Source organism: Triticum dicoccoides, chromosome 3A (assembly GCF_002162155.2).
Source record: "Triticum dicoccoides isolate Atlit2015 ecotype Zavitan chromosome 3A, WEW_v2.0, whole genome shotgun sequence".
In the NCBI taxonomy this organism is placed as follows: Eukaryota; Viridiplantae; Streptophyta; class Magnoliopsida; order Poales; family Poaceae; genus Triticum; species Triticum dicoccoides.
Genome location: NC_041384.1, coordinates 726,392,020 through 726,399,872, shown reverse-complemented (window position 1 = coordinate 726,399,872; position 7,853 = coordinate 726,392,020). Strand labels below are relative to the sequence as shown.

Here is a 7,853-nt window from a genome sequence, read left to right as displayed (position 1 = left end):
GAGGGGATCGAAGGAGATTACCTTAAGGGAGGGGTTGGCTTCGAAATCCACGGTCAAATACTTCGGATTTGCAAGATTTGAGAAGGATTTGAGAGGGGGAGAGGGGAAGAGAGGAGGGGCACAAGGCTAAGGGTTTGTGTGGGGTGGGGTGTGTGGGTGGGGGTGGGATGGGAGAGAGGGTGGGGCCAGCCTAAGTGGAACACAGACTGTGCAGCGCCCAAGAGCTAGGCGCTGCACATTACAAGTGTGGAGCCTAAGTCTGAGGCGCTGCAGTGCTGTCTGTGGGGCCGCAACTGGACCAGGGCTGCCACGCTGGCACGAGGTGCGACGCCCAATAGAGAGGCGTTGCATAGTAGTGTGTGGCGCCTAGCTGTCGGGCGCCACACAAAAGGGTCAGCAGAGTGAAATTTTTTCGGAACGAGGTCAGTTTGTGATTTGATTTGGACCTCAGGTCAAATATGTGATTTCTGCCCCCAGATCCCCTCCCACCATCCCAGCCGCCGCCACACACCATGGCCTATCGGTGGGGACCTGCCCTCACAGCAAACAAAAACACAAGTAAAAGAGAGAGGAAAAATCAGGCAAAAAACTGGAGAACTCATCCGATGTTGTGTGCAACTCTTTATAGAGGATTGGTGCAACTCACAATATATTCATCGGGTGCATATGCACGTATATATATAGGTACAAGAAATATACATGCAATATACATGTCAACACCCCAGGCAGTCGAAGCGTCGCTACGGCCGACGCAAAGGCTGGATCGAAACTCCTCGAAAGGGGCCGTAGGCAACCCCTTTGTCATGATGTCCGCAAATTGTTGGGAAGTAGGTACGTGGAGAACTCGAATGTGACCAAGAGTGACCTATTCCCGAACAAAATGAATATCCAGCTCAATATGCTTGGTGCGATGATGATGAACTGGGTTAGCGGAAAGGTAAACCGCGGAGACGTTGTCACAGTAGACAACCGTGGCCTTGTCGATAGGACAAGAGAGCTCAAGAAGAAGCTGACGAAGCCAGGAGCACTCTGCAACAACATTAGCCACCGCTCGATACTCTGCTTCAGCACTGGAGCGAGAAACAGTGGGCTGTCGCTTAGACAACCAAGAGATCAACAACGGTCCAAGGTAAACACAATAGCCCGAAGTGGAACGTCTCGTGTCAGGGCAGCCGGCCCAGTCAGCATCCGAGTAAGCAGTGATGTCCATGGCCGGAGAGGCATGAAGAGACAAACCGAAGTCCAGGGTGCCACGGATGTAACGGAGGACGCGCTTGACCACAGTCCAATGAGCATCACGAGGAGCATGCATGTGTAGGCAGACTTGCTGAACGGCATACTGAAGCTCCGATCGTGTAGAGTAAGATACTGAAGGGCGCCCACAATAGAACGATAAAACGAAGCATCCGGAGCAGGTGAGCCGTCGGTGGCAGAGAGCTTGGCCTTCGTGTCGACAGAGTAGACGCGGGTTTGCAATTAAGCATCCCAGCGCGATCAAGAAGCTCATGAGCATACTTCCGCTGATGAAGAAAAAAGCCATCCGCACGTCGAACAACCTTGATGCCGAGGAAATAGTGCAGAGGATCGAGGTCCTTAATGGCGAACTCAGCGCGAAGACGATCGGTAAGCTGTCGAAGAAGAGTAGTAGAGCAAGCTGTCATGATGATGTCGTCGACATAAAGTAGTAAGTAGGCGGTAGCATCCCCGTGTTGGTAAATGAACAGCGAAGCATCGGAGCGAGCAGAGTGGAAGCCGAGCTGATGAAGAAATGCTGCAATGCGCTGGTACCAAGCGCGGGGAGCCTGCTTGAGCCCGTACAAGGAGCGAGAAAGAAGGCAAACATGCTCCGGACAAGTGTCGTCGATGAACCCCGTAGGCTGTTGGCAATAGACCTGCTCCTCAAGATGGCCATGGAGGAAAGCGTTGGAGACGTCCATCTGGTGCACCGGCCATGCACGAGATACCGCGAGCTGAAGAACAGTGTGAATCGTCCCGGGCTTGACAACCGGTGCGAATGTATCCGTGAAGTTAATGCCAGCGCGCTGTCGGAAACCTCGGACCACCCAACGGGCTTTATAGCGGCCGAGGGTACCGTCGGGATGAAACTTGTGCTTGAACACCCACTTCCCGGTAATGATGTTGGCGTGCCGGGGGCGGGGTACAAGCTGCCAAGTCGCATTGCGCTGTAGAGCCTCAAATTCCTCCTTCATCGCTGCATACCAAAGCGGGTCGCGAAGAGCCATACGAGCGGAGGTAGGAAGAGGCGACAGGGGCACCGTAGATGCCGGGCAAGCATACTCATTAGCGGAGTAACGAAGACTCGGCCGATGAACGCCCATGCATGCATGAGTGAGAGGACCGGCGGGTGGTGGTGCAGTAGTCGGAGAAGCAGCAGGTGCCGGGGGAGCGCCAGGCACGGCCGGGCTGGGCGACTGCCCCGACGAGGCTGGTGAAGACGCCGGGGTGGCCAGCGAAGAGGCCGGCGTGGCCGGCATGGCCGGCGAGCCCGGCGAGGCTGACGAGGCCGGCGTGGCCGGCGAGGCCGGCTAGGCTGACGAGACCGACATGGCCGGCGAGCCAGACGTGGTGACCAGCGAAGAGCCCGGCGTGGTCGGCAAAGCCTCCGACGAAGCCAGGAGAGGAGCTGGCGACGCCAACGGTGCACGACCCAAAGGAAAGGATCCCAGTGCAGCACGTTGACGAAGGGAGACAGACGAGGCATGATCCTCTCCAGCGGTGTGCACCTCCATGTGTTCCTGTGCAAAAGGAAAATAGCACTCGTCGAAATAAACATGCCTAGAGGTGATGACATGGTGAGACACCGGATCATAACATGGGTAGCCTTTAGTGTTAGCCGGGTAACCGAGAAAGACAAAAGGCAAGGAGCGAGGGGCAAGTTTATGAGGGGCGGTGGCGGCGACACTAGGATAACAGAGGCATCCAAAAATGCGAAGACCGTCATAGGACGGAGGAGACCCGAAGAGAAGATGATGCGGGGAGTAGTTCCAACGAACACGACACGGACGAAGGTAACTAGAAGTGTGGCGGTGGCAAGGGCATCCGGCCAAAACCGGGGTGGCATGTAGGCGTGAAACAGAAGGGTGCGGGCGCAATCGTTAAGAGTCCGAAGAATGCGTTCGGCCCGACCATTTTGCTGGGAGGTGTAAGGACAGGTTAATCGAAAGATGGTGCCGTGGTTGGAGAGAAGTGTACAGATGGTGAGGTTATCGAATTCCTTCCCGTTGTCGGTTTGGAGAGCATGGATGGGACGACCGAACTGTGTAGACACATAAGAGTAAAAGGCGAGGAGAGTGGCGGGAACGTCAGATTTCCGATGAAGCGGAAAGGTCCACACAAAGTGAGAGTAGTCATCGAGAATAACAAGATAGTATAGAAAACCAGAATTACTTGTGATAGGTGACGTCCACACATCGCTATGAATTAATTCAAAAGGATAAGAAGCAACTGTCGAAGAAGAACTAAATGGGAGTCTAACATGTTTGCCAATGCGGCATGCTTGACAAGAATGAGCATCCGCTTTATTACATGAAAAAGAGAAATCCTTGACTATTTGACGAAGAGCGGTGGTGCTAGGATGACCGAGACGGGCGTGCCAAAGATCGATGCCGGCGGAAAGAGCGAGAGGTCTAGTGCGTGATGATGATGAAGGCTGGACGAGGTACATGTCGCCGGGACTGTCACATCGGTGAAGAACCATCCGGGTGCGAGCGTCCTTAACAGAGAAACCAACTTCGTCAAATTCAACAGTTACAAAATTATCACGGGAAAGATTACGAACAGAGACTAAGTTCTGAATAAGTTGAGGAGACACGAGCACATTATTAAGAGACAATGGCCTAGACGTAGAAGGAAAAGGAGTAGAACCGACATGAGTAATGGGAAGACCAGCGCCGTTACCGACGATGATACCAGAAGAAGTGTGAACGGGAGACGCGGAGGAGAGGTTACCCGGGTAGGCTGCCATATGAGATGATGCACCGGTGTCCATGAACCAGTCGCCACCGCCGGTGTAAGAACCGGGCTGAGGCGTGTATTGCAGCACCGAGAGCAGAGCAGGGTCATAGGAGACCGGCGGCGGGGGGTAGCCAGCAAACCCCGTCACCCCCCCACTAGGGTTTGGCGCGCCATAGCCAAACTGTGCGGGGTAGGGGGGCAGCGGTGGTGTCGGAGCGCCGAGCTGGGGCGCCGCGTAGAAGGCCTGGTGTGCTGCTGGTCGAGGCCCGAGAAGCCCTGGAAGTGGAGCGCGGGGAACCGGCATTGTATAGGCGTGTACAACCCCGGTCCAGGGATTGTGGCCGGTGCCCCATGGTGGCGAAGGGAGTTGTTGTTGCTGGCCACCACCACGCTGCTGTCCACCGCCGTTGTTGGAGCGGTTGCTGCGGCCACGGCGACCACCACGACCGCGCTGGTCGCCCTGGTTCTGTTGCTGTTGCTGGCGCGGAGGCACCGGCGCCGGAGGCCGGGGCGGGAGGGCGCCATAGGTGGCGCCGTAGGGTGGGTCGTAGCCACCCGCACCTGCGGCTGCTGGAGGCACCGGCGGGCGAGGCTGCGGAGGCAGCGAGGCTCCGTGGCCCCCGGCGGGAGGTGCTGAAGTAGACCCGCCGTGGGAATATCCAGCGGCGAAGGCGGTATGAACCCCACGAGCCCGCAGGTTCTTCAGGCGACGCTCCTCAAGACGTAGATAGGCCACCGCCCATTCATAAGTAGGGTTAGCCATAAGAGTAAGATTGGACGCGGCATTATCGAGATCTTCGTTGAGGCCGGCGGTGAGGGTGGAGAGGAGGAGCTCGTCCCCCACCTTGAAGCCGACGTCGTTGAGCTCGTCGGAGAGGGTCTTGAGGCGCATGCAGTAGGCGTCAATGGAGGAGTCGTTCTGGTGACAACCAAAAAACTCCTGCTGCAAAAAGACGATCCGTTGGAGCTTGTTGTCGGTGAAGAGGCCGATGATCTTCGTCCACACCGTGTAGGCATCATCACCGTCGCGAACAATGGTGTGAAAGATGTCCTTGGACACGGTGAGAAAGAGCCACCGGATGATGGTGGCATCAACCGCCATCCAATCCTCATCGCGACGCATGGCGAGGAAGTCGGTGGTGCCGTCGATGTGATCACGGAGATTGTACTCACGGAAGAGTAGGTTAAAGTAGGTTTTCCAGGCATAGAAGTTGGCCTTCGTGTGGGAAAGTTTGATGGGGACGCGGTCGAAGATGGGGACGTCACAGATGTACGCCAGGTTAGGAAAAGAGCCGGCCTCGGAGGACGAGGCGAACGGGTTGCTGCGGTGGGAGAGGCTTGAGACATGGCAGCGGTGGATGAGCGGCGCTGCTAGGAGGCGAAAGCGGCGTGGCTGGGTGGTAGGTCAGGTGCGAGGCGCGGCTGGGAGGAAAAAGCGAAGGGCGGCGCTGGGCGTGGCTGGGAAGCGACGTGAGGTGCGGCGGCGACTAGGGCGCGCTGGGGAGAGGCGTAGCAGCAGCTAGGGCGGCGACGGAAGGAGGTAAAGCGCGGCGGCAGCTAGGGTTGCGGGGGCGCGCGAGGAAAGACCGAGTTAGGCTGATACCATATAGAGGATTGGTGCAACTCACAATATATTCATCGGGTGCATATGCATGTATATATATAGGTACAAGAAATATACATGCAATATACATCTCAACACTCTTCCTTGCGGATCAGGCAATAGAATGGAAAAACATCGGCAAGAATTTGATAGAGACTGGGCAAATTTTTCTCCCCAGTAAAAACACCAAGGTAAAGGGCCTCCTATCCTTTTGGCAAAAACAAAAGGCATGATCCTGTTAGTCTTGATCTGGTAGACCCTCTGTGCCTCCCCGTGAAATGGACATACTAGTTTCCTAAAATGTGTCCTGTACAGCGTGTTGCGAAACTTGACTTGGGATTTCTCGCACAAATTCATGCCCCCCCTATTTCTTGCCTCCCCCTCCTCCAGCTGAATCTGGATGCTAGTGGAAGTTGCTATGATCCTGAATTGTCTTGTTTACTATCTTGCCTATTGTCTTGCCCCTTGCCTGCAACAGAATAGAGAACACATAGTTAGTAGAATAAACAACACCTGACCTAGTTGCTTACAAAACTAAAAGATGCAAAGAAGATAGATGAACTGAGAAAAGGCTAGTTGCTTACAAAAACAAGCCACAAAAAAGTTCTGAACTGGTAAAAAATTGCCTGCATCCTGTAATAAAAATTTGCCTACCATTCCACTGAGTTTCGTGTGTGCTGGGAATCACATTGGTGATTCTGAAAAAAATCATCTATGTTTTGTTTTTATTTATATCTCCTAATTGAGTTGCTTACATGAAAAAAAAAATGGTGTTTTATTTTGCATTATGTCGCTTACGTGGAATTTCCTTCCTTTCTCCCCTAAGTAGATGGATGGTCTTGATCTCAATAAGCTTCCTCATGACTGTGCTGATTGTGATGGCGGCCCGCTATACTGCACCCAAGGCCCACCCGAAGGGGTGCCTGTTTCTATCGATGTAGTGGGCGAGTCACCGGATTTGCTTTCTGCTCCTGTCCGATGTGCTAGCTGTGAAGTTTCGTGTTGCGGCTGCTGCTACTACTGGTGCATCTGATGCGATGACAACTAACACTATCACGCCCGCCCCTGTCGTGTTTAGTCTGGCTGCAACTCTGCCTAACCATGGTGAGCAAGGTCACGCAGGTGGTGCTAGCTTGCCTGCTTTTGATGAGAACGAGGTATGATATAGCCCACAGAACCCATATGTCAACATGGAGTTTAACACGCTTGCAGGTGCTAAGACGCACTATAATGCCTATGCTCTAGACGTGGGTTCTCAATGAAAGCGAACATCTCGGAGGTCTGCGACCTAGCACACCGGGTGTGGGCAAGTTTGTTGGTCGGCTTAGGCGATTTGGAAGAACGTGGTGTTTCGGGCAGCAAGGACCATGGGTTAGGCGACCTAGCAAACCGGGGATGAAAGAGTTCGTTGGTAGGACTTAGTCAATTTGGAAGAGCGTGGTGCTTCGGGTGGCAAGGACGATGAGTTAGGCGACCTAGCACACCAGGGATGGCAGAGTTAGTTGGTCGGACTTACTCGATTTGGAAGGGTGTGGTGTTTCGAGCAACACGGGTGATGGATTAGGCGATCTAGCACCCCAAGGATGGGCGAGTTGGTTGGTCGGACTTAGTTGATTTGGAAGGCTGTGGTGTTTTAAGCGACAAAGACGATGGGTTAGGCGACCTAGCACATCATGGATGAGCGAGTTGGTCGGATGACTTAGGCGATTTGGAAGGGTGTAGTGTTTTAGGCGACAAGGACGATGGGTTAGGCGGCCTCGCACACCGGGCTGGGGATGGGTGAGTTGGTTGGTCAGCTTAGGCGATTTCAAAGGGCGTGGTATTTCAGGCGGCAAGGACGATGGGTTAGGCGACCTAGCACACTGTGGACGGGCGAGTTGGTTGGTCGACTTAGGCGATTTGGAAGGGTGTGGTGTTTCGGGCATCAAGGACGATGGGTTTGTTGACCTAGCACCACGGGGATGGCGCGAGTTGGTTGGATGGCTTAGGGATTTGGAAGGGTATGGTATTTTGGGCGACAAGGATGATGGGATTGTCGACCTAGCACCCCTGGAATGGGCGAGTTGGTTTGGCGGCTTAGGTGTTTTGGAAGGATGTGGTGTTTCGGGCGACAAGGACGATGGGATTGTCGACCTAGCACCCTTGGGATGGGCGAGTTGGTTGGCCGGGCTTAGGCAATTTCTGTAAAAAAAAATAGAGGGGTGTGGTGTTGCAGGCGATTATGGTCGATGGGCTAGGCGACATAGCACCGGGGGATGGGCGAATTGGTTGGACG

General features: G+C 54.4%; 1 long non-coding RNA gene across 2 annotated transcripts in view; it reads right to left on the bottom strand.

Moving 5' to 3' along the window:
• Positions 1–5,703: 5,703 nt before the first annotated feature.
• Positions 5,704–7,853, bottom strand: part of LOC119270525 — a 5,708-nt gene continuing 3,558 nt past the window's right edge. For both annotated transcript variants that reach the window (XR_005134159.1, XR_005134158.1), the window contains one exon: positions 5,704–6,047. This is a non-coding gene — a long non-coding RNA (uncharacterized LOC119270525). The remainder of the gene's footprint in view (positions 6,048–7,853) is intronic.